At 57.8% G+C, this 24,028-nt stretch overlaps 1 protein-coding gene across 13 annotated transcripts in view; it reads left to right on the top strand.

The window, feature by feature from the left end:
• The first annotated feature begins 8,517 nt into the window (after positions 1–8,517).
• PCBP3 (poly(rC) binding protein 3) overlaps positions 8,518–24,028 on the top strand; it is a 240,162-nt gene continuing 224,651 nt past the window's right edge. For 4 of the 13 annotated variants that reach the window (XM_056814568.1, XM_056814564.1, XM_056814574.1 and 1 more), the window contains exon 1: positions 8,518–8,913. The gene's annotated coding sequence lies outside the window, so the exon portion shown is untranslated. The remainder of the gene's footprint in view (positions 8,914–24,028) is intronic. The other 9 variants (XM_056814570.1, XM_056814569.1, XM_056814566.1 and 6 more) reach the window with 5 other exon arrangements.

Here is a 24,028-nt window from a genome sequence, read left to right as displayed (position 1 = left end):
CCCAGGCTGAATCTCGCCTGATGTAAGCCAGCACATGACAAGTGATTTTCCCAACCTGGAGGAGACATCTTCTTCCTTTGTGCCTCCATGAGAAATGGAATCTCAGCAGGGAGAAAGGTGGGTGACTCATCCCAATAAGAAACAGCTGGGGCTGCTTTTCATTTCCTTCCCTGTTCCCTGCATGGAACAACAATGCTGAAAATGGCATCGATACCATGTGAAAGCATACAGTGAAGAGTGGAAAATGAAAAGCAGAGCTGGTCACTGGGGCAAATACCCCCTGGCCTAGGCCTAGGTCTGGCCAGGACCACAAAGACCAGGCTCAGGCCTGGGGCGCTTCTTACAAATCCTCTTTGCCTCATGCCCACACTCATGGATTCTGTTGAGAGCCTCAGATATGGAGTTGGGGCTAGTCCCCCCCCCAAGAACAAGTTCCTAGTCCCCCCCCCCCCCGAAGCATGCAGGCTTACAACATATAGCAAGCATAGAATAGTTTGTTTGCCCCAGAGAAATGCCAAACCTTTGACCCAAGTCCATGCCCTTAGTCTAGTCTTCTTCTCCTCTCTGATGATCCCTTCTTGCTCCCAGGAACATCACAACTCTCTAGACTCATGGATCCACCCTGTGGTTGATGCATCTTCTTTGGAAGGGGCAAGACAACAAGCTCTTCTCTAGTGAGCTTTCCCTCCCAGAGTCTTGTAGACATGCAGAAATATCTGCAGCCCCTGCTTGCCTCAAGTTTGGTCTTAGTGACTCAATGATTCATTATATTCACAAGAATAGGAAAGTATTCATAAAAGTGTTTGTGAATCAGCTCCAGAAAACACGTCACTTCTCAAACGCACGCTGAAGGCACAGCATCCTCATCCCACTGTCTGACACGATGGGTGGTAAGAGCCAGTTTAAAACGGGTCTTAGTTTTGAGAATTTTAATAGTCATGGCACTGTTGATTTTGCATGTTACGGAACGTGAATGTGGTCTGAAATCAATTTCTTAAATGGAGCAGCTTAGCACAAGGGGCCACCGGAGTCTAGGGAATCGCTAGTTAGAACATGTTTTGCATGTTAACAATTTTATTTTGCCTGCTACAATCTGGGGGTCATTTCCTTGTTTCTGTGCTCCAAAAGTTCAAATGATCAGAATGAATACTTTGTTTTAAAAGCAATCTTTAGTGAAGTGGTCATGGGGGCCCGCCCCCTAATTTTCATAGGCTCCCTGTATTATCAGCCGCAGTGTTTAGGAGCTCAAGTTGAAGGTTGTTTGTCTTAGTGAACTGGAGCATTCTCCAGATGACTAGAGTTAGCTTTGATTTCTTCCTCTGAAAATGACTTGTCCGCATCCTTTGACCATTTATCAACTGGGAAATTGCTGTCATTCTATAGTTTGACTCATTATGTGCCTAAATGTTTGGGAAATGAGGCCTTTATGTGAGAAACTCAGTGCAACGTTCCACCAGGTTTCCTGTTTTGTGCAAAACCAGTTTCATTTCACGCAATAACAAAGACGCCGATCAGGGGCCCAGAGTGGCTGAGAGCTGGGCCTCTTTCTCTCTAATGACCTTGGGCAAGTCATTTGGCCTTTGTGATCCTCTCTTTCCATATCTGTACAATGGGGATATGGACATTCCTGGAATTCACTTCACGGGGGGTTTGGGACGATCAGATGAGAAGCTGGCTGGACAGGCTTCACTAACCTTAAGGGCTTAATAGAGGCCAGTTCTGTATCCTTTGGAAGCAGCTCTGGGTATTAGACATTGCCCACTGCACATTTCTGACTCAGTTGAGTGAGGCCTGGGGACTCGTGAGTGACCTGGCCTGGATGTAATCCGCTGAAAGGGGAGGGGATAGCCCTGCTCTTAGTGGGAGGGGAGGGACACCTCCCACCCTTGCCATTTTTTAGGTGAGATCAGAGAATCCCCTGGGGGGGGGCACGTCCGCTCCAAAGCAGTTCTCGGAGTTACTAATTTTCTTCTTAGTTAGCAAGTTAGGCACACAGTGAGTGCTTCACCGCAGCGTCTTCTTCTTTCATCACGCAAGTAATATGCAGTCTGGGGCAACGGAACATACATGGCTCTGGTCACAGATGCACAGCGAGCTGGACTTAGAGCTGGCAGCGGCCCTGCGGCTCTCTAGCCCAATCTCGCTGCTGGTCTCTCAATGAACATTTATTGAGTCCCTGCTGTCCGCCTGGCCCTGTGATCAGCTCTGGGGGGCGGCCATCAAGGCAAAATATACCATAAAGAATGTCTACATTTGTCTCTGCCCTTGAGGAGCTTCTGTTCTGATGGGGCACTTTGAAGATATGTACAAAACCCACACAACCTGGATAAGAAGTCAGCAGCTATTATTAAGTGCCTACTATGTGCCAAGCACTGGCAAAAGGCCAAAACACAGTCTCTGTCCTTAAACAGTTTACTTGCTCAAGGGGCAGACAACATATAAAAACAGTAAACATGCAAGATAGGGAGAGAGAGAATAGATGGGAAGTGATCTCAGAGGGAGGGCGCTAGCACCAGGGGTGGACATGGGGGTCAGTTCAAGAGGCCTCCTGCAACTCTGCCCAAAGGGAGCTAAAAGACTGTCTGCCCTTGGATCCAGCCAGAGCACTGCTGGGCTTGTACCCCAAAGAGATCATAAGGAAAAAGACTTGTACAAGAATATTCATAGCTGTGCTCTTTGTGGTGGCCAAAAATTGGAAAATGAGGGGCTGCCCTTCGATTGGGGAATGGCTGAACACATTGTGGTATTTGTGGGTGATGGAATACTATTGTGCTCAAAGGAATAATGAACTGGAGGGATTCCACGTAAACTGGAACGACCTCCAGGAAGTGATGCAGAGTGAGAGGAGCAGAACCAGGAGAACATCGTACACAGACACTGATACACTGTGGCACAACTGAATGTAATGGACTTCTCCATTAGTGGCAATGCAGTGATCCTGAACAACTCAGAGGGATCTACAAGAAAGAACACTATCCACATCCAGAGAAAGAACTGTGGGAGCGGAAATGCAGAAGAAAAACACCTGCCTGATCACATGGATCGAGGGGACATGACTGGGGATGTGGACTCTAAGCGATCACCCCGATGCAAATATTAATGGTATAGAAATAGGTCTGGATCAATGACTTATAGAAACCCAGTGGAATTGTGCGTTGGTTCCAGGAGGGGGGAGGGAGGAGGGCAGGGAAAGAACAGGAATCATGGAACCAGGGGAAATATTCTAAATTGATTAATTAAATAAAATTCAGTATTAAGAAAAACAAACAAAAACAAAAGCCGCCTGCAGAGGGTGGCATTTAGATTGTCTTTAAGGAAACTAAGGTAGAGATGTGGATGGTGGGTGTTCCAGGCATGTGGACCAGCCAATGAAAAGAAGAGCCAGTTGTGGAGTCAAAAGCCTCGCGTTTAAGGGTCATCTCTGACACTTCTGGCTGTGGCACTCTGAGCAAGTCATCTAACCTCTTAGGAGTCCCAAACACCTCTGTGGGCCTGGGGGAGGCAGTTCCCTCGTTGGCAATGCCCAGTGCCAAAGATATCCAAGGTCTGGGCCAGTAGAAATAGAAATGATAGGAGTAACGACAACAGTGAGGCTCGCTGTGAGGGTGGAGCATCCCTTGTCCCCCCTGGTGATGGTGGGGCGTCTTGACAGGTGGGGACCATCCCAGACAGCCATGTAGACTGTATGGGTGAGAATACCCCACGAGGGAGGCCGACCCCAGGAGGACCTGGCTATAGAGCTCTGTCCTCGCCCGGGTGTTTCTGGACAACCCTGTGCGCTCTTTTCCCGAATGCCCTTCGCTAACAGCCCCATTTCCCACAGGGTCAGGATGTGGCTGGGCTATGGGGCATCACGGAGAAGGGCAAATGCCAAAGAGAGCGTCCGAAACCCCCGGGGGCTGAGCACAGACGAACATGCCCAGGCAGGCACTCACGTGCCCAAGAGTTCTACGGAGAGAGGGGGGCGAGCCTGGATTCAGTGAGCCCCGGCGAAGCAGACAGACAGGGCGCCCCGTGCTGAGAGCGCCAACGCGTGGCCCCGAGATCCTGGAGCGCCTCGTCTGACAGGGGAGTGAGCACGTACAGCTCGGCCTTTGTACAGACTAGGTGGATAAAGAGCAGCGCGCTGCCTCTATCTGGAGATGACGAGGCAGCCAGGGCGCCCCTGGGTGCCTCCGTCCCGTTTGCTTCTCGTGGCCGGGCTGCTGATGGACGGAGGCTTGTGATGTGGGTTCCGGATCCGTTTGGAGCAGCCCCAGAGGGTTCTGGGCGTCTCGACTTTCCTTTCTTGCTCAAGCAGGAACTGAAGCCAAGTGCAAGGGAGGCGGACCCTGAGCAGACCGGCTGTGCCACCGGCTGTGACAGTGACCAAAAGGACGGACCTGGGTCCCCCCCTCTCCGCAGGGAGGCGGCCCGTCAGCCCGAGCGTGCTAGGCTTCTCCCCCACTCGCATTCCAGCTGGCTCGGCGCTGTCCAAGGTCCTGACTCGGCTCCGGCTCCAGGAGAGCCTCCCAAAGGGCAGGAACCTCCGGACGTGGGGGCAGAAGCGTGTGCACGCGTGCACGCATGTGTGCCTACAGCTGCTCACGCGCGCACACCGCTGGGCGGGCCTCGGGGGCCGCGCACGCACGCACGCACGCACGCACGCCCTTGTGGGTTGAGGGAGCCGCTCGGCAGCAGAGGGCGGCCTGGCCGCAAGGCGCCGCCGCCCTCCCTGGACTCCTGGGCTGCCGGACGTCCCTGGCACTGGCCTGCTCTGGACCGACCTCTTCGCTCCTTCAAAGGAAGAGCCGCGCAGACGCGGCCGGGAGCAGCCAGGAAGACGCGAGTTCGAGTTCTGCTCGCAGACAGGCGCGTCCTGTGCCCGGGCTTTCCGGCCGGGCTTCGGAGGAGGCGCCCGTTTGCACTCCATCCCCCGCGCAGCGGCCCGTAAGGAGGTGGCGGCTGGGCTGGGAGCAGCTCTTGGGCTCCGTCTCCGCTCGGCTCGTTCGCTTCCGGTGCCCGGAGCCTCGTGAACCCGCTGCTTCAGCAGGGCTGCCTCCACTTGCCGTTCTTGGTACCGTGTGCGAGGCCATCGCCCGCCCAGCCGTGTATCACACGCGCACACACGCGCACACAGACAGACACACGCACACGCGCACACAGACAGACACATGGACACACGCACACACAGACACACGCACACAGACACGGACACACAAGCACACAGACACACATGGACACACAGACACAAGCACACCGACGCACACACATGCACACACGGACACACAAGCACACAGACACACATGGACACAAGAACACATGCACACACACAGACACACGCACACACACGGACACACGCACACAGACACACACACGGACACACGCACACAGACACAGACACACGCACACAGACACACGCACACAGACACACACATGCACACACAGACACAAGCACACCGACGCACACACATGCACACACGGACACACAAGCACACAGACACACATGGACACAAGAACACATGCACACACACAGACACACGCACACACACGGACACACGCACACACACACGGACACACACACAGACACGTGCACACAAGCACACACACATGGACACAAGAACACACACACAGACACACACACAGACACACGCACACACACACGGACATGTACCCTTGCTTTCTCTCTTAGAGTTGATCCAACTATCAGTTCCAAGGCAGGGATGTTAGGGGATAGGTAATTGGGGGTAAGTGACTTGCCCAGGGTCACACAGTCAGGAAGTGGCTGAGGCCAAATGTGAACCCCGCTCCTTCTGACTCCAGGCCTGACACTCTCTACTGAGCCCCCTACCTGCTGCTACGCACAACACTTTTATGCATTGAGCCTCTCACTCTGAGGTTCACCAGTCTGCTCCCAAAGGCTCCATGGCCCAAGCGTTAAGAGTCCCACCTCAGAGGTCCCTGGGGTGCTTCCAATCGCTTCTTTGGCTCCCCTTATTCTTGTCGAGATACCCCAGGGCGGAGGCCGCCGGGCTCCCCTCCCCAGAGGAGGGCCCTACGTGTGGGGCGCGCGAACCCTTCCCCTTGAAGCTGCGCCTGCATGTGCTGCCCACCCTCAGACCGTCCTAGAGGACCCCGCCCGGCTCTGTGTGCCCGCAGTTAGGAGAACAGCAGAGCGAACTGGGGGGGCGTGCATGTGTGCACACGTGTATATGTGGGTGTATGTGTGTGTGCACGTGTGTCTCGCGGTGTATTTGTATGTATGCATGCGCACATCTGTGTGCGCATGTGTGTGCGTGTGTGTGTGTGTGTGTGTGTGTGCGCAGCCAGGGACGGACTTGCGGCAAGCCGTGGTGCTCGGGCTTTCCCCGCGCCATTCCGAATTCTGCTCTAAAACCATTTCCGTGTTACCGGTTGCCACACTTGCACTTCATGAAGGTGAGCAGAGCCAGACTGGGAACTCTGAGGGGCCTTCAGGCATCTTACTTGTCTTACAAAGAAGGAAACTGAGGCAGAGCAGCAGCCATTGGCCAGGAGCCCCGAGGGCCCCTGCTGCCTCTCCTAGGCCAGCAGCTGCGGCCTCCGACTTATCAAATGTGTGCTGAAGCCTGAGCAAATGGCAAGGAGGGCAACCGCCTTCTCCGAGAAATCCCACCTTCCTCCTGGCTCAGGTTTCGTGTCAGCCAACAGTCTGGGAGTTCAGCTTTGGAGGAAGCGACATCCTCTGTGTGTGCGTGACAGAGAGAGACACGGGGAGAGAGACGGAGAGAGAGAGAGAGACAGAGACAGGGAGAGAGACGGAGACAGGGAGAGAGAGACAGAGACAGGGAGAGAGACGGAGAGATGGAGAGAGAGACAGGGAGAGAGATGGAGAGAGAGAGACAGAGACAGGGAGAGAGACGGAGACAGGGAGAGAGAGAGACAGAGACAGGGAGAGAGACGGAGAGATGGAGAGAGAGAGACAGAGACAGGGAGAGAGACGGAGAGAGAGAGACAGAGACAGGGAGAGAGACGGAGACAGGGAGAGAGAGAGACAGAGACAGGGAGAGAGACGGAGAGATGGAGAGAGAGAGACGGAGAGAGAGACAGAGAGATGGAGAGAGAGAGACAGAGACAGAGAGACAGGGAGAGAGATGGAGAGAGAGAGACGGAGAGATGGAGAGAGAGACAGAGACAGGGAGAGAGACAGAGACAGAGACAGGGAGAGAGACAGAGAGACGGAGAGAGAGACAGAGACAGGGAGAGAGATGGAGAGAGACAGAGAGACAGAGACAGAGAGACGGAGAGAGAGACAGAGAGAGAGAAGGAGAGAGAGAGACCTGTCCTGTTCTGCTTCAAGGCAGGTGGAGTGCTCCATGTCCACTGCAGCCCGGGCCCAGGCTTCATAGTCACGGGAGAAGGCCGGTTCAGGGAAGTAGTGAGAACTCTGGCTCTTTAGCTCCTTGGACAGTGTGGCACAGTGGGTGGAGCTGGTCTTGGAGCCGGGAAGGCCTGGGCCCAGCTCCTGCTTCTGACCTGTGCTGGCCACGTGGGCAGCTCTAGACCACAGACCCGTGGGTGGCCCCCCCAATCCCCCGGACCAGCACTAGACCCCTCCTAGATCCCCTCTTTCTTCCTCACCAAATTGGCATAGACAAAGCCTTGGCTGGGAAAAGGCCCCACGGGCGGGCGGGGGCAGCCCTGCAGCTTGGGTGCAAGCCTGGCGGGAGGCCTGCTCACGTGCCCCGAATTCTGTTTTGCTCCAGGAGGCTTCGGTGCTGAGAAAGGGGGCTGTGAGCCCTGCCCGCGGCCTTAGTGAGCCCCCTGGTCCCAGGAAGGGCGGGCAGCGGCGCCCATTTGGCCCCCACCTCTGCTTGTCCTCCGGAGGCTCCAGTTGCTGCCAGTGCCTCGTGGCAGCCCGGTCTGAGGCCAAGGGGGGGCTGTGGGAGCTGGAGAGCGGGCGGCACCCTTGGCCATGGGGGGCACAGAGATGGGGGGAGCTGTGGTCACAGTCGGGAGGCGGTCTCTGCCCTCCTTGCAGCCGTTTGGCGGCCGCTCTGGCCGCGGAGGGAGGTCGGGAGGCTACGGCAAGGGAGGCCACAGCTCAACGTGCGACTCCCTCCTCCCGCGCCGGATCCCCACCCAAAGGACTCAAGGTACAGTTGAGGCTCGCTGCTGCCGGAGCTCATTTCTATTGCGTGGCAGAGGCCGCCACCCCAAACACCCCACCCTTTCCTTCCCCCACCCCCAATCCCAAAGCCCCACCCCCAAACCCGAACCCTGCACCGGCGGGGCTGGGGCCCATTCTCCGCCCGCCCGCCCGCCCGCTGGAGGCCTGGCGGCCGACTAGGGTTCTGGAGCCGCCGCTGGGCCGCTTCCCGAGATGCTGGGCCCCGGGCACGCGGGCACGCGGGCACGCTGGGACGCTGGGACGCTCCTGGGATGCTGGGATGCAGGGATGCTGCTGGGCTTCGCATCAGGGCGGCTCCGTCAGGCCTCTGATTGGCTGCCGCCGCACCGCGCTTGGCCAATGGCGTCAGCCGCCTGGCCCAGCGCCTCACTTTCCTCCTGCCCAGCGGAGGCCGTGCGCTCTCGGGGGCTGGGATTGGCTCAGCGAGCTGGAGGGGGCCGAGCCCGCCTCGGTGTCTGGGCTGGGCCGCCGCCGCTGCCGCCGCCGCCCTCAATGTGAGCCCGCTCCCTTCCTGGCTGGCAGGCTGCCTCCCGCCCTCTCTGGTCCCAGGCGGGCACGGTGCGGGAGCACGATCCGAGCCCGGAGCTCCCCTCCCAGCCGCTCGCGCCCTCCCTGCTGGCCCCGCGTCACCCTCTCCCCCCCTCCGTCCCTCCCAGGCTCCCCCCGGCCGAGCGAGCGAGCGAGCGAGCGGGACCGGCCTCTGCCCGCAGCCCCGACGGCCAGCCGGCCAGCCTCCCCCGGCGGTGCCCTCCTCCGCGGGACAGGTGAGTGCCTCCGGGCCGCTTGGCCGGGCCTCGGCGCCGAGCGGAGGTGTGTGTGCGTGTGCGTGCGCGCGCGGGGTCTGGGGGGCGCCGGGGGGCGCCGCGGGGCCGCCTCGCGCTGCCAACTTGGGCCCGCTCCCGCGTCCTCCCCCGCGGCCGGCCGGCAGCCCCCCGGCGCTCCGGGCACTTCCGAGGGGGCGGCCGAAGCGGGGCTCTGGGGCAGGCCCTGGTCCCCGGGCTGAGAAACTTTGTCCCCCGGGCGGCGGCCGGCGGCGGGCTGCGGGCTGCTGGCGCCTCCCGTCGTGGGCGCTTCGGCGCTGGTTTCCAGGCAGCGCACCGAGGCTGCTCCGGAGCAGGGCTTTGGCTAGGCCGGATGGCGGGGGGCTCCGCCGGGGGAGGGCGCCGAGCCTCTGCGTGGGGCCGGAGCTCCTGTCTCCAGAGACGGCCGCCTCCGCTCCCCTGGGAGAGCTCCGGACCCCACCGGGAAACAGGGCCGGCGGGGGGGGGGGGGGCCGAGGAGGCCTGTGGCCAGGCGGGGGAGGGGACGCTGGCCCTGGCCGGCCCCACCCCACCTCCCCGAGGATGTCCCGTATCGGAGCGGCTCCCCTGCGGGGCTCTGAAGTCAGCCTGCGGCGCGGGGGGGGGGGGGGGGGGGGGAGCCGCCCCAGCTGAGGCCCCTCCTCCCTCTTCCAGGGCCCGAGTGGGGGGCTCAGTGAAGAGGGCGCCCGCCGGGCCGGCCGCCCCGAGCAAGCTAGTCCGAGTCGGGCTAGTCGGAGGCTGGAAATTACGTCAGCCCAGCCGGAGTGCAATCCGTCCGGGAAAGGCAGGAGCCAGACCTGGCCCAAGTTGGGGCCTCCCTGGAGGGGGAGAGCGCCTTGGGTGGCGGGGACCCTCCGAGGAGAGGAGCGCACTTGTAGGGCCGGCTTCTCTCGCGAGGGGGGGCGGCTCCTGGTCCTCCTCCCCTCCTCCCCCTCTTTCTCCCCTCCTCCCCCTCCTCCCTCTCTTTCCCTCCTCCTCCCCCTCCTCTCCCCCCTCCTCCCCCTCTTTCTCCCCTCCTCCCCCTCCTCTCCCTCCTCCCCCTCTTCCCCCTCCTCTCTCTCTTTCCCTCCTCCTCCTCTTTCTCCCCTCCCTCCCTCTCTTTCCCTCCTCCTCCCCCTCTTTCTCCCCTCCTCCCTCTCTTTCCCTCCTCCCCCTCTTTCTCCCCTCCCTCCCCCTCTTTCTCCCCTCCTCTCCCTCCTCTCCCTCCTCCCCCTCCTCTCTCTCTTTCCCTCCTCCTCCTCCTCTTTCTCCCCTCCCTCCCTCTCTTTCCCTCCTCCTCCCTCTTTCCCTCCTCCTCCCCCTCTTTCTCCCCTCCTCCCTCTCTTTCCCTCCTCCCCCTCTTTCTTCCCTCCTACCCCTCCTCCCCCTCTTTCTCCCCTCCTCCCCCTCCTCCCTCTCTTTCCCTCCTCCTCCCCCCCCTCCTCCTCCTGGGTCAGGGAAAGGCAGACCCAGGGCCGCCGGTCACCAGACACAGGGAAAATGGCTTCCTCCCTCCTCCTTCCCTTCTCCCCTCTGGGGATGGTACCAAGTGGGCTCCGGGGCCCTCCCCGCCCAGGGGAGCACCAGGCAGGGACAGTGGCGGCTCGGCTGGCCCTTGGTCGCCCTTCTTCCTTGGTCTGGGGACTCGGAGGGGCCAGGAAGGCGGCAGGGCTGCCAGAGGCTGCCTAAGGCTTGCTGGTGCCCCAATGGCTGCCCCGCTCTTTTTGGCAGCAGCATCCCTGCCGGGGCTGCTCCAGCCTCCCAGCGGGGGACCTTTAGGCCGGTGCCCGGCCTCTGGGCAGCCTCTCGGTTTTCCTGGAGCCGGGAGCCGCCCACTGGGCTTTCCTTCCCTCCCGGCGGGGCTACAGCGACAGCTGCGCCCGGGCAGTGGAGGCAGGAGAAGGGGCTTTGTAAAGCCCGGTGTTTGGGGTCCTGTGCCTGGCAGTGCCCGGGGGGGAGATCAGGGCCTGCCCTCAGCTCCGGGCAGCCTCGGCCCCCTTCTCAGGGGCGTCCCTTCCCCTCCAGCCTCCCTGCCAGTGAAGCAGGGCCGGAAGGACGCCCATATTGCTTCCTGCTCCAGCGCCAGAACCCTTGCGGCCCGAGGCAGCTTCCGCTCTGTTCTCGGGGAGACAGGAGACCCCAGCAGGGAGCTCAGCAGCCCCTGGGGCCGGCCGAGGGGGCCCCCTGGGCGCTGGGGGGGCGCCCGCTTCCCTCCTTCGGGCCCGTGCCAGGCTCGGATCATTAATCATGGCACCCCAGGAGGGGCCAGAGGGCACTCTGGGCAGCCTCGCCGCCCCTTAAGAGACCCCTGCCTTCAGCCCTCAGCTGGAGAGGAGCGCGCGGGGGCCCGAGACAGCTCTCCTCCTTGTGCTGGGTCCCAGGCGCCCGGAAGAGGGCGGAAGCCTCCCGGGGGGCCCCCGAGCCTGCACGGCTGCTGCTCTGAGGCGGGGGCTCCTGGGAAGGCTGAGCACGTCTCCCGCAGGGCTCTGGCCGGAGGGCACTGCCAGGCCCTGCCAGCTCGGCCATTGGGTGGCGGGAGACGCCCGGGACAGCTTGGTCAGCGCGGCAGCCTGGCGCGTCGTCTGGCGGGCGGCTCGTCCCGGAGGAAGTCCCAGCGCGCCGCGCCCTTGTGCAGTGCCGAGGCGGCATCTCGGACGGCTGCTCCGCGTTTCTGGACTAGAGAGCTGGTCTCGGTGGAGACGTTCTAGAGGCGCTTAGGCGAGCCTCGGACCGAGCACACGCGGGCCCGCCGGCACCTTCCGCTCCACTGGACGGCCGCCGTCTTCTGAGCTTGTCCTGTGGGCGCAGCCTCGGGCTCTCTGCCTCTACGGTGTGTGTATACACATGTTGTATATGTACAGTGTGTGTTTGCATGTATACAGATGCAGGGGGCAGAGCCCTGGGCCTGGAGTCAGAAAGACTCCTCTTTCTGAGTTCAAATCCAGCCTCAGTAGCAGTGTGACCCTGGCCAAGTCACTTCACCCTGTTGGCCTCAGTTTCCTCATCTGTAAACAGTTTAGAGAAGGGAATGGTAAAGTACTCCAAGAAAACTCCAAATGGGGTCATGAAGAGGCAGACAGGACTGAAAAGTGACTGAATGACAAAATCTATGCGATTCTACACAAGCAACTCTGTGTGTATGCAAACATGCCCAGAACATGTGTGTATTCCTACATAGGATATGGTGTATTATATATGTAGAGGTGTGTGTGTGTGTATAGAAAAAAGGGAGTGCAATAGTGTGGTGGCCTGGATAGAGGGAAGCACTGAGGGAGCCCTAATCTACCTTCAAATCTTTCTTTCTGTGAAGTTGTTTTACAGGCACGTCTGACTCTTCACGACCCCGTTGGGGGCTTTCTTGGAAGAGATCTTGGAGGGTTGGCCATTTCCTTCTCCAGCTCCTTTTACAGAGGAGGAAACCGAGGCCAACGGGGAAGTGAATTGTTCAGGGTCTCCTAGCCAATAAGTGTTGGAGGCAGAGTTTGAACTGAGCAGGATGAGTGTTTCTGACTCCAGGCTTAGCACTCTGGGGAGCCTTCATAGCCTGCCTCTGATCCATTCGCACAGGGCGACCCTTGGCGAGTCCCTAAACCTTTCAGGCTGGACAAGCAATTCTGTAAAACTAGAACATGGACAAAGTGGCTTCCTTACGCTGATGCAATCACAGTTAGACCAAGCACGTGCGCGCGCGTGCACACACACAGAAAATCTCTAGTAATGTATTAGCATGCAGTGATATACATACACAGATCTATATCTGTGTATGTATACATATAATATGGAGAGCCATGCATTAGAATATAGTCCTATTCTATATATGAAAATATGCAGTCTCTGTAGGGAGAGATTCTCTTATGGGCACCCTCTCCCCATCTGTCTGTCTGTCTGTCTGTCTGTGTGTCTCTGTCTATCTCTCTGTCTGTCTCTGTGCCTCAGTGTCTCAGCGTGTCTCTCTCTGTCTCTGTGTGTGTCTCTGTCTCTGTGTGTCTCTGTCTCTGTTGCCCTGTGTGTCTCTGTCCGTCTCTCTGTCTGTCTCTGTGCCTCAGTGTCTCAGCGTGTCTCTCTCTGTCTCTGTGTGTCTCTCTGTGTCTGTCTCTGTCGCTCCGTGTGTCTCTGTCCGTCTCTCTGTCTGTCTCTGTGCCTCAGTGTCTCAGCATGTCTCTCTCTGTCTCTGTGTGTGTCTCTGTGTGTCTCTGTCTCTGTCGCCCTGTGTGTCTCTGTCTCTGTGTGTGTGTCTCTCTCTATCTCTGTCTATCTCTCTGTCTGTCTCTGTGTCTCTGTGTCTCTGTCTGTCTCTCTGTCTCTGACTCTCTGTGTGTCTGTCTCTCTGTCTGTCTCTGTGCCTCAGTGTCTCAGCGTGTCTCTCTGTCTCTGTGTGTGTCTCTGTCTTTGTCGCCCTGTGTGTCTCTGTCCGTCTCTCTGTCTGTCTCTATGCCTCAGTGTCTCAGCGTGTCTCTCTCTGTCTCTCTGTGTGTCTCTGTCTCTGTCGCTCCGTGTGTCTCTGTCCGTCTCTCTGTCTGTCTCTATGCCTCAGTGTCTCAGCGTGTCTCTCTGTCTCTGTGTGTCTCTCTGTCTCTGTGTGTGTCTCTGTCTCTGTCGCTCTGTGTGTCTCTGTCTGTCTCTCTGTCTGTCTCTGTGCCTCAGTGTCTCAGCGTGTCTCTCTCTGTCTCTCTGTGTGTCTCTGTCTCTGTCGCTCCGTGTGTCTCTGTCCGTCTCTCTGTCTGTCTCTGTGCCTCAGTGTCTCAGCGTGTCTCTCTCTGTCTCTCTGTGTGTCTCTGTCTCTCTGGGTACAGGCGTGTGTGGACAGTCACGTTTGCATAGACCTGCCCCGACACAAAGGAGTGGTGCCTCTCTTCTCGCTCCCAGCTGCCAGTGACTGGTGCAGGGAGCTCTGGGTGACTCGGCAGGTCCCTAAAGCGAGTGGCTCCGGCCCTGCCACCTCCATTGTTGGACCTTTCTTTCCCCCCTCCGAGGTCGCCCTCAGCACTCCTTTCACAGCAGCGGCTCTCTCCTCTCTGGCCCGGATTGTCAGCCCGCCGGCCTGGCCGGTTGGGGTTGTCAAGCCTGAGATCCAGCAGGGGCTTCGCTTTTTCCAAAGATTCCTAATTATCTGCTTGGTGACTGTGGTGAAGTAGCTGGCACCGCCCCCCTCCCCCCTCCCCCTTGCTGTTCTCCCCTCCCCCCAGAAGGAAGCTTTTGTGCCCAAGATCTTGTCTAGAAAGCTCCGTGTAGCTGGTCTCTCCTCCCAAGCCCTGGTTCTGGAGCTGGCTGCCCACCAGCCATTCCCCTCACAACAGTTTGGGCTCCCAGCTTTGCTGGTCTGCCTCTCCCTAACTTTATGGAGGCCGCTCTGTGTCTTTCCAGAATGAGCTGGCTCGCCAATTCTTCTACGGTGGGGCCTCAAACAGAGCTCAGGGCATTTGGGCTGTGTTTGGGAAAGGAAGAGGAGGTGACATCTGAAAGGGGCCAGTAAAACCGGGGAAATGAACGAACTGGGATGGAAAAGAGCATTTATTAGGCACCTACTGTGCGCTCAACACTGGGCTGAGAGCCAGGCGAGCAAATAGAAAAAGCCAGCAAGTCTCTTTCCACCAGGACCTCACAGGGACAGCAGGAAGAAAACGTCAAAGAGTGTTGGCCTACAGAAGCCCTGAGGGGGCAGCACCAGGGATGGCGAGGCCCAGAGCAGTGCTAGGGGACTGCGGGGTGCAGACCGAAGGGAAGAGGGGAGGCGCGGGGCCTCGAGGAGCCAAGGGTCAAGCTCCTCCTTGGCCTGGCAGTTAGCTGGAGATTCCCAGCCAGCCAGCCAAGCTGAGGGAGCAGGCGAGCAGGGGGGAGGGTGCCGTCAGGGGAAGAAGACCTTCCAGCCACGGGGCTTCCTGTCCTGGGTGTTTCTGCTGGTGGGGGCGCCAGCTGTTCCCTGCCCTGCTGTCCTAGGTGGCTCTGGGGAAGGGGAGAGGGACGAGGCGGAGGCCGGGGAGGAAACGCTGCCCCGAGGCCTGCTACCAGCCCGGAGCATTTAGATGCTGGGGGGAGCCTTGCAGAGGTCTGGCACCGGCCGTGGGCGATGGGAGCCTTGCATTAGGCTGATTGACCTGGCAGTGGTTTGGAGCGACTGCAGCAGCCCAACGAGGACAGACGTAATGAAGTTTGGCATCGCGGGGTGGCCAGAGGGGGGAGGGGAGACGCCAGGGGGACGAGGGGGGAGGGGGAGGGGAGCCTCTGCTTTTCCAGCCTGTCATCTGGAAGGCGCCCTGGGCTGACCGGAGGATGCTGATGCCCTCTGTCGGGCTGCCTCCTTTGGACACGCTGAGCTTGGGGGCTCCGGGTGGCCTCCACTTGGACGTGGGGGCTGGAATTCCGGAGAGGGGCCGGGGCTGGGGCTCGGGGTCCCGGAGGGGGAGGCTGCCGGTAGAACAAGACGGAGGGCCTTCACCCAGGAAGTGGGAAGATGGCGCCTGCTGGGGGGGCAGTGCGGCCAAGCGCCACTTCCTCCTCCTATTGCCTCCCTCTCCGTTCTCGGGAGCCCACCGAGCCCCGCTGGGGGACCAAATGTTTGCCATCTGCTCCTAGCCTGGAGGAAGAAGGGACAGCCAGGAGCGAGGGCTGCAGTGTCTTCCTGCCTCCCACACCCTGGCCACTGGATTCCCCAGAGCGAGGAGACCTTGGGACCATCCGGCCGCCTCCCTCGCTTAGTGCTGAGGAAACTGAGGCCCAGGGAAGCCGAGTGAGCATCCCAGGCAGGTTTGCGCCCAGGTCATCCTCCCCGAGCCCAGGGCTCCCCCCCCCATCCATTTCCTTGCCCCTGTGCCTTCCCCTGGCCCGATTCACAACGCCACCATGGCTACGTGTGCCTTTGGGGGGGCTCTCAAGGGATGGGCACTGTTTCACTCGTGCCTCCACCCTAACTACCTCTGCCCCACTGGCCTCCTTTAAGTTCCTCCTCGAAGTCCACCTCCTACAGGAAGCCTCCCTAATGCTTCTTCATTCCACTTCCCTGTTCCCCCTGTTCATTATTTCCCATTTATTTGGTATAGGTCTCTCTCTTCCTTTCCCCCTTCCCTCTTTCCTTCCCCCTCTCCCTCCCCCTCTCTTTTCCTCTCTCTTCCCCCTCTCTCCCTCTCTCTCCCCCTTCTCTCTCTCTGTCCTTCCCCCTCTCCCTCTCTGTCCTTCCCCTTCTCCCTCCCCCTCTCTCTCCCTCTTTCTTTCCCCCCTCCCTCTTTCCTTCCCCCTCTCCCTCCCCCTCTCTTTTCCTCTTCCTCTCCCTCTCTTTTCCTCTTCCTCCCCCTCTCTTTTCCTCTCCCCCTTTTCTCTCCTCTTTCCTTCCCCCTCTCCTCCCTCCCCTTCTGCCCCCTCCCTCTTTCCTTCCCCCTCTTCCTCCTCCTCTTTTCCTCTCCCCCCTCTCTCTCCCTCTTTCCTTCCCCCTGTCCCTCCCCTCCCCCTGTCCCTCTCTCTCCTTCCCCTTCTCCCTCCTCCTCCTCTCCCTCCCCCTCTCTCTCCTTCTTTCCTTCCCCCTCTCCCTCCCCCTCTCTTTTTCTCTCCCTCCCCTCTCTCCCTCTTTCCTTTCCCCCTCCTTCTTTCCTTCCCCTTCTCCCTCCCCCTCTCTTTTCCTCTCCCCCTTTTCTCTCCTCTTTCCTTCCCCCTCTCCTCCCTCCCCTTCTGCCCCCTCCCTCTTTCCTTCCCCCTCTTCCTCCCCCTCTCTTTTCCTCTCCCCCCCTCTCTCCCTCTTTCCTTCCCCCTGTCCCTCCCCTCCCCCTGTCCCTCTCTCTCCTTCCCCTTCTCCCTCCTCCTCCTCTCCCTCCCCCTCTCTCTCCTTCTTTCCTTCCCCCTCTCCCTCCCCCTCTCTTTTTCTCTCCCTCCCCTCTCTCCCTCTTTCCTTTCCCCCTCCTTCTTTCCTTCCCCTTCTCCCTCCCCCTCTCTCTCCCTCTTTCTTTCCCCCCTCCCTCTTTCCTTCCCCCTCTCTTTCCTCCCCTTCTGCCCCCCTCCACACATGTCTCCCCTGTTAGACTGGGAGATCCCTGAGGGCAGAGACTGTCTTCCTCTTTCTGGAGCACACAGTAGGCATTTGATTAGAGTTTGTTCCTTATTGACCGACTACGAGAATAACTCACCTCGTGACAAACGTTGGTAGATGATGCTGAGTCGGGTCAGCTAGTGCTGGATGTAGCCAGGAATGTTGGTCGGGCAGGCGACGAACCCAGAGCTGAGCCTTACTAAACGCTGGCCGGCCAAGCGCTGCCTGGAAGCTTCACAGAAAAGCGTGGCGAGCGGAAGCCAGGGGCAGAGGAGCTTTGCAGGGGTCGAGGTGGGCGGCAGAGAAGGGACGTGGCGGCCGTTCTGACTTGAGGAATTCATTTTGGCGAGCACGCGCTCATACGTTCAGTCCAACCATAATTGTACCCTTGACAAAGAGCCCCACGCGGGCCGGCCATTCCAGAGGCTGGAGCCCTGGCTGAGTCAGATACGAGTAAGGACTGATGTGAAATCACTTAGGAAATAAAGGTGGGGGGAGTGGTCCGTAGAGGACATGTGTCTGAAAAAAGATCTGGGGATCTTAGTGGACTACAAGCTCTCCAAAGGAGTCAGCATTGTGCTATAACAGTCCCAAATTCTAGGCTGAATGGCCTGGGCTTGGGGCAGACCTGACCGTTCCGTTGGTCACTGGCCCATCAGTGCTTATTAAGCACCTCCGAGCTGCCCTCCAGAAGCTTAGAGTCTAAGCAGGAGGGCAACAGCAGGGGAAAGCGCTTCCCGGCTTCATGTTTCTGGCACTGAAACCAAGCAGAGACATTGACTGAAGGGAGCACAGCAGCAAATTGAGGCTTGAGGTCAGGAGGAACCTCCTAGCCAGGTGAGCAGCCCCGAGGAGGAGCAGGCTGCCTCCGGAGGTAGTGAGCTCCCTGTCCCTGGACGTCTCCCCACGTGCTGGGGATGCTAGACCGCATTGCTTCTGGGTCTCTTCCAGGCCCCCAGTTCTAGGATTCTGCCATTGCCTGGGACTGTGGAGCTGCTCAGACTGTGTTGGTTATGTTAGAGCATGTGTGATTCATGATGCTATAACATAGGTTATGTTCGACCTTAGAGAGTTCTCACAGTTCTGGCTGAGGGCTGATATTTTACTTTGGGGGAGGGGAGCAGTGGAGTCTCACCTTTGTGTTTCTTCTGTTGCTGCTAAGCTGGAAGGAGGGGGCTAGAAAGGGGGGTCAGAATGGCAGTTTAGAGTGGTGATGGTGAACCTTTTAGAGATGGCATGCCTCCCGGGGAGGGAGAAAGTGCTCCCATTGGGCTGCTGGGCAGAGGGGTGGGTGAAGTGAGGAATATCCTCAGCAAGTGTAGAGAGGGGGAGGGGATGGCCCAAGGGCTCTGCTCCCCTCTAGCTCTGCTGCCTGTGAACCTCCCACCTTACCCCCTGTGTGCTCCCATTGGGCTGCTGGGCAGAGAGGTGGGGATGTGAAAATGTCATCAAGCTCAGTAGAGAGGGAGAAGGGAGCAGCTCTGCCTGAGGCCCTCTGCCTTTATAATCACCAACTCTGGGTGAGGGGAGGGTGGTGTGCACTCTGCATGCCGCCTTTGGCACTTGTGCCATAGTTTTGCCATCACAGGCCTACAGTATGAAAGATGAGTAAAAAGAAGGGGGGCTTGTGAGACGTGACCATAAGCATGTGGTCATTGGCTACGTGAAAGAGGGATTCGATGTGTTCCTCTTGGCCCCAGAGGTCCAAAGTCATGGAGAGAAGCTGAAACAAAGCCAATTTAGGCCCGATGTCAGGGCAGCCTCCCTGGCATTGAAAACTGCCCCTAAGATGACCTGCCTGGGCAACCCTTGTGAGAGGAAGCCAGCCGAGAGCTTGTTGGGGATGGTTTCAAGGGGGGTGAATCGGCCTAGATGCTTCTATGGCCCCTGCCAGCTCTGGGTTGCTGGGATTTCTCCTGGGAGCCAAGAAAGTATTAGTCCCATAGCTAGTGGTCCATGGCTAAAAGGGGGTGGGGCGGGGGGGGGAGCTTGCCTGGAGGTGTGATGGAGAGGAAGAGAAGTGCAGTGGAGGGAGCTCACTGCCTTGAACTGCCAGGGCAGCCGGAAATGGAGTCTAGGAGGCTGCCGTGACAGTGACTTTGCCAGATTGGTTTCATGGGCTGGTGGTCCTAGTGGTCCTCAGTTACGTGGTTTGCAAAGTGCTCTTCTGGACACTCGAACACTGAAGAATCCCATTTCATGGCACTTCCTGGGCTTGCAGAGTTCCTTCGTTGGGGCCGTTCCAGGAGGGAGGGGACACGGACAGGAGGGACTGCACATTCCTCTTCCACGCGAGGGGGCATCGGCCCGAGGTTGGGTTGTTTCCTTTTATTTTCCTCAGTGTCGCTGGGCGCTAGGGAACAAACATGGAGGTTTGGGTGCTCATTTCTCAGATGAGAACGTTGAGCGTTGGGAAAGGTCTTTGACTCTTCGTAAGAAACTCCCCCTTTGAGTTTCCCTGGCAAAGCTACTGGACTGGTCTGTCATTTCCTTCTCCAGATCATTTTACAGATGAGGAAACTGAGGGCAGCAGGGATCAGTGACTTGCCCAGGCGCATCCAGTTAGTAAGCACTGAGGAAGAGCAGTCTTCCTGGAGCCAGGCCTGGCCCTCTGTCCGCTGCGTTGGATTCTGTGACTCCTAACAAGCCCATCAGGAAGTTTAGAGGATTTTATTTTCCCCAAGTACAAGGGCAAACAATTTTAAACCTTCATTTCCGCCCAATGGTGGGTTCCACTTCCCCTCCCCCCTCCCAGAAGCAGTCATCGAGATTTGGCATGGGCACTCCTGGGAAGCTTTTTTCATCCTCGTCCTTTTGTGGACGAGACCTCAAAGCCACGGAGAAGGGGAGGGGGCGTCCGTGGGGGCGTCCGTGGGGGCTGGCCAGGCTGGCCGTCCTTTCCTGGAGTGCAGGCGGCCCTCTGGGGTCTCGGCCCCGCTGAGGATAGCCGGCCAGGCAGCAGTCACGTGGGCAGGTTCTTCGGCTCTGTTCCCTTCACTGCATCCGTTCAGGAAAGTCTTTCCGATGTTGCCGCAGCAGCTACCCTGCGCCCGGCCAGCGCTCGCCCCGCTCCTTGCCGCCACAAAGGAGCTCCGGACAGAGCGGGCGGCGGATTCCCAAGGGGCCGGCCCTGAGCGGGGCAGGACAAGAACGAGGGCGAGTGTCCTCACGAGCTGAGCTGGCGCAGCCCGTCGTGGCGGGGATGGGAGCCCTGCATGGCAGGCGGAGGAAGAGCGGGACGGCCAGCCCCGTCGGCCCTCGCCCGGGCCTCTTAGGCCAGGTCGCTCCCTACCCCAGAGCAAGGACAGCCCCGAATCTCGGGCCTGGGGCCGAGGCTCAGGGACCCGCGGAGCGCCTGTCACCAGGCCCCGACCGCACTGGCTCTTGCTGGTCGGGAATCGAGGAGCCGGTTCTCAGGCCCGGCCTTCTGGGCTAGCCCCAAGACTCTGCTCCCCGCACCGACCAGGGGGCCTCGGGGAGGGGACGGAGAGGGGCAGGAGGCAGCCCTCGGACCCTCGCCCCGAATGGCGGGCGGTGAGGCCAGGAGTCCCTCGTTCTCAGACAGCCACAGCTCAGGCAGCGCCGAGTCCATTTAAGGAGCCGGTGGAAGAAGGGCCTCCCCACCCCCCGGCAGGCGGATGCGGAGCACGCCAGGGTTCTGCAAGCAGCCGTCTTAGTGGGCACGTGCCCGCTCTGCTCGCCCACGGGCATGGGGGGTGGGCTGTGGGAGGAGGAGCGCCTTGTGGGAGGGGCGCAGAGACGACCAGTCGGGACGGCTTGGGTGGCACCCTGCGCCTCGCTGCAGGAACGCGCGTGCCAGCAATAATACCAGTGAATGATAATAATGACGCTGGTGAAGCAGCGTGCAAACATCGCCCTTGTGCTCCAGCCAGGCCGGGGCTACTCTTATCCCCCATTTTCCAGATGGGGCACCTGAGGCAGAGAGAGATTAGTTAGTGACGGCTATCGAGAACAAGACGTAGAGGGGCAAGAGCTTGCCACGCCTTGAGGAGAGAAAAGCGGGAGTGTGAACAAAAGAAACAACTTGCTCTCTTCCCAGGTAAACTGAGGCTCGGCAGACTTGGCCTGGCCAAGGGAGGATGTGCCGACAAGCAAGCAGCGTGGCTCCCAAAGCACTTGGTGCCTGGCCTTGCTGGCTGGCGGCTTCCTCCTTGAGCCTCGAGCCAGGTGGCAGAGAAACTGTGGGAGTCATGCCAGGAGGCCCCCAAGTGACGGGGGGCAGCAGGCTCCCCTTTTTAGTCCCTAAGTAAACACTTTGCCTGTTGACCAAGTCCAGCTGGGAAATCTGGGGGTCCCTGCTGGGAATAACCAGGGCTCGCGACGTGGTCAGGACAAGGGGCCGACCACAGTGGAAGCTGGCCTTGGGAGTGGAGCCTGGGACCGTGGCTGCTGCTAACGGGTACCCGGGCACAGGGGCTGCATGTGCTGGCACGTGGGCCCCCTAGGATCACTGGGCTTCCCCAATCTGGTGCCATTTCTGCAGAGTTCAGGGCCCAGTTCTAGGCCGGGCCTGGGGCCAGCTCCATTCTCTGCCCTCTTTTGATTAAGCTGTCAGTCAGGACTCCCAGCTCTACTAATCATCTCATTAATTAACCAGTTAATAATGCAATAGGCTACTTTGCTTGCCGCCAAGGAAGGGCTCCCCTGGAGGCAACCAGGCTTGGCCGAAGGGAGGTGGAAAGCGGGCTCAATTGGGCAAATGTCTGGGCAGAGTTGGAGCCTGAGACCGAGCTAGCCCAGGGCTAAGATGGCACTGGGCTGACTTGTCCCAGCTGGCTGTGGAGAGCAAATGCCAGGCATGAGCCAGAACAGCTCCCCCTGAGGGTATCTACAAGCCCGTTGAGTCAGAGAAAAGAAAGGAGGCTCTGGAGAGATTCCTCAGGGCTGACCCCACATTTTGTGAGGAGGAAATCAGGGCCCCAAAGAGGAGGTGACTTACCCAAAGTCACTAGTCAGTGGCAGTCAGGCCTGGAACTCGGTGCTCCTCTTACCCACTCTTGTGCTCTTCCTCCAGAGGAGCTGGCAGAGAACATAGGTCAGGGCCCAAGTTAGACTTCCCAGAATCAACTGGCATCCAGGCTGCCATCCTTGCCCTGCCTCCCACCACTCTCCTGTAAGGGAAGGCAGGACGAGCAGCCCTCTCCCCAGTCCTTTTTATAAAGGGTGTGCACGGGAAGGACAAGGGACCCAGAAGGCTGACCCTGGGCAGACAGGCAAGACACAGTGATAGCTCTGAAGAGGACGCGGCCTTTGGATTCCAGGATTTCGGAGGACAGAAGCCTCGCGTCTAACCTTGGCTTAGATGGAGTCTTGTGGAAGAGTGGGCCTTCCTCACTGTATGCTCTTTCCTCAGCATCCATAGCACATAGCAGGAGCCTAATAAGGGTTTGTTGACTGGACAACAGGACAACAATCTATCTACCTATCCATTTATCTGTCTTAAAATTTTTTTTTTAATTTATCCAGAATATTTTTCCATGGTTACATGATTCATGTTCTTTCCCTCGCCTCCCCCATTCCCCCCATAACCAACGTGCAGTTCCACTGGGCTTTACGTGTGTCATTGATCAAGACCTATTTCCATATTATTGATGTTTTCACTAGCGTGATCTTTTAGAGTTTCCATCCCCAATCATATCCCCATTGACCCATGTGATCAAGCAGTTGTTTTTCTTCTGTTTCTGCTCCCACAGTTCTTCCTCTGGGTGTGGATACATTCTTTCTCATGAGTTCTTCAGAATTGACCTGGATTGCTGCATTGTTGATAGTAGCAAAGTCAGTTACATTCAATTGTGCTACAATGTATCAGTCTCTGTGTACAATGTCCTCCTGGTTCTGCTCCTTTCACTCTGCATCAGTTCCTGGAGGTCCTTCCAGTTCACATGGAATCCCTCCAGTTCATCTTTCCTTTTAGCACAATAGTATTCCATCACCAACATATATCACAATGTGTTCAGTCATTCCCCAATTGGAGGACCTCCTCCCATTTTCCAATTTTTTGCCACCACATGGAGTGCAGCTATGAATATTCTTGTACAAGTCTTTTTCCTTATTATCTCTTTGGGGGTACAGCAGTCCTATGGCTAGATCAAAGGGTAGACCGTCTTTTAACACCCTTTGGGCATAGTTCCAAATTGCCCTCCAGAAACGTCGGATCAATTCACAGCTCCACCAGCAATGCATTAATGTTCGACTTTGCCACATCCCCTCCAGCATTTATTACTTTCCTTTGCTGTCATGTTAGGCAATCTGCTAGGTGTGAGGTGATATCTCAGAGTTGTTTTGATTTGTATTTCTCTAATCATGAGAGATTTAGAACACTTTTTCACATGCTTATTAATAGTTTTGATTTCTTTATCTGAAAATTGCCTATTCATGTCCCTTGCCCATTTATAAATTAGGGAATGGCTTGATTTTGTGTACAATTGATTTAGCTCTATAAATTTGAGTAATTAGACCTTTGTCAGAGGTTTTTGTTGTGAAGATTGTTTCCCAATTTGTTGCTTCCCTTCTAATTTTGCTTGCATTGGTTTTGTTTGTACAAAACCTTTTTAATTTCATGTAAACAAAATTATTAATTTTATATTTTTTCATTTTCCTCAGTCTTGCTTGGTCTTAAACTCTTTCCTTTCTCATTAGGCATGTAGACTATTCTATGTTCACCTAATTTGCTTATAGTTTCCTACTTTATATTCAGGTCATTCACCCATTCTGAGTTTATCTTGGTGTAGGGTGTGAGGTGTTGATCTAAACCTAACCTCTCCTATACTGTTTTCTAATTTTCCCAGCAGTTTTTGTCGTCTATCTGTCTGTCTATATGCCAGTCTATCCTGGACAAGTACAACTGTGTGACTCTGGGCAAGTCACTTAATCCTGTTTATGTCAGTTCCTCATCTGTAAAATGAGCTAGAGGCGGACACGGCAAGCCATTCCAGTATCTTTGCCAAGGAAACTCCAGATGGGGACACAGAGTCAAACATGCCTGGAATGACTGAACATCTCTCTCTCTCCCTCTCTCTGTCTTCCTTTCTCTGTCCATCTGTCTCTCTTGCGTGGATCTTTTCA

The sequence above is a fragment of the Monodelphis domestica genome, chromosome 2 (genome assembly GCF_027887165.1).
Source record: "Monodelphis domestica isolate mMonDom1 chromosome 2, mMonDom1.pri, whole genome shotgun sequence".
Lineage (NCBI taxonomy): Eukaryota > Metazoa > Chordata > Mammalia > Didelphimorphia > Didelphidae > Monodelphis > Monodelphis domestica.
The sequence above is the reverse complement of the archived record's forward strand: the minus strand, read 5'-3'. Positions and strand labels throughout refer to the sequence as shown.